Source organism: Trachypithecus francoisi, unplaced genomic scaffold (genome assembly GCF_009764315.1).
Source record: "Trachypithecus francoisi isolate TF-2019V2 unplaced genomic scaffold, Tfra_2.0 Lachesis_group5, whole genome shotgun sequence".
In the NCBI taxonomy this organism is placed as follows: domain Eukaryota; kingdom Metazoa; phylum Chordata; class Mammalia; order Primates; family Cercopithecidae; genus Trachypithecus; species Trachypithecus francoisi.
In genome coordinates, this window is record NW_022681470.1 from 88,101,269 (window position 1) to 88,103,482 (window position 2,214).

The window sequence follows — 2,214 nt, forward strand, 5'->3', positions numbered from 1 at the left end:
CCTAGGCCTCCCAAAGTGCTGGGATTACAGGTGTGAGCCACTGTGCCTGGCCCTTGTTGCAATATCTGATAGATACATTTTATTTATTTTATTTTTTTGGAGACAGAGTGAAGGGGTGGCCTGCCCCTCCACACTTGTGGGTGTTTCTCGTTAGGTGGAACGAGAGACTTGAGAAAAGAAATAAGACACAGACACAAAGTACAGAGAAGGAAAAGCGGGGCCCAGGGGACCGGTGCTGTGCTTACAGAGGACACACATCGGCACTGGCCTCTGAGTTCCCTTAGTATTTATTGATAATTATCTTTACCATCAAAAAGATAAGGGAGTGGCTGGACAATAGGATCATTGTAGGGAGGCAATCAGCAGTAAGACATATGAACAAAAATCCTTGTAACATGAATAAGTTTAAAGGAAAATGCTGTGCCTTGAGATGCATATGCGAACATCTCCATAAGCCTTTTAGCAGTATTGCTCCAGCAAGCCCCACCTTATCCCTAAAGGCGGTTTTCTCCTTGCTCAGTAAACAAAGCACACAATGGGTTTTACCCTGAGATGTTCCATTGCCCAGGGACGGGCAGGATTTTTAACCAGCAAGCTGCCTTCAGGTACTTGTTTAACAAAGACACATCCTGCACAGCCCAATATCCATTAAACCTTGAGTCACCACAGCGCATATTTCTTGCAAGGACAAGGTTGGGGGTAGGGTCACAGATTAACAGCATTTCAAATACAGAACCAAATGGAGTCTCTTATGTCTACTTCCTTCTATATAGACACAGTAACAGGCTGATCTCTCTTTCTTTTCCCCACACAGAGTCTCACTCTGTCATCTGTCACCCAGACTGGAATGCAGTGGCCCGATCTCAGCTCACTGCAACATTCTCCTCCTAGGTTCAAGCGATTCTTGTGCCTCAGCCTCCCCAGTAGCTGGGACTACATGCATGCACTGCCATACCTGGCTGATTTTTGTATTTTTAGTAGAGACGGGGTTTCAACGTGTTGGCCAGGCTGGTCTCCAGCTCCTAACCTCAAGTGATCTGCCCACCATGGCCTCCCAAAGTGCTGGGCCTATTTTATTTTTTTTGAGACAGGGTCTTGCTCTAGTGCCCAGGCTGGAGTGCAGTGGTGTGCTCAGCTCACTGCAACCTCTGCCTCCTAGGTTCAAGCAATTCTCATGCTTCAGCCTCGCAAGTAGCTGGCATTACAGGCATGTGCAACCACACCGATCTAATTTTTGTATTTTTAGTAGAGACAGGGTTTCACCATGTTGGTCAGGCTGGTCTCGAACTCCTGGCCTCAAGTGATCCACCCGCCTCAGCCTCTCCAAGTGCTGGGATTACAGGTGTGAGCCACCACGCCCGGCCCTGATGGATATATTTTAGTTCACATTTTACTTTATCTCTGTTACACTAAACGCTTTAACCAGTTTCCTTGATAGTTCTCTATGGTTTTCTTCTTTCCTTTCGGTTTGCCCCTTCTCAGTGTTCTGTTTTCGGCTTCCCTCAACCTATTCTGCAAATGCAGGTATCTTTCTCTCCAGCCCACTTCATGGCTTCAACAGCCATCCATATGCACATGCACACACACCTCAAACCTTTCTTTTGGGTTCCCAACCCACATTAGCTAATATCCCAGGGGCACCTAAAACTCATTATCTCCCCCTAAACGAGAAAGAAAATGGTATCACTGGCCAGGCGCGGTGGCTCAAGCCTGTAATCCCAGCACTTTGGGAGGCCGAGACGGGCGGATCACGAAGTCAGGAGATCCAGATCATCCTGGCCAACCCGGCGAAACCCCGTCTCTACTAAAAAAATACAAAAAAACTAGACGGGTGAGGTGGCGGGCGCCTGTAGTCCCAGCTACTCGGGAGGCTGAGGCAGGAGAATGGTGTAAACACGGTAGGCGGAGCTTGCCGTGAGCTGAGATCCGGCCATTGCACTCCAGCCTGGGTGACAGAGCGAGACTCCGTCTCAAAAAAAAAAAAAAAAAGAAAATGGTATCATTATTCCCCAGTTGTCCAAGTCACAACATTGGTACCTCTTAATCCAATCTGTATCTCCCCATCCGCACTCTTCCTTCTACAGGCAGACGCCTGGAAAAGAGCCTCACAACTGCTCTCCTTGATTCTCACTTTGTCCCCTCAATTCATCCTTCACACTGCACGCAGCGATCTAAAATGCCATAAAATTGTTCACACCTCTGTTGAGATTCTTC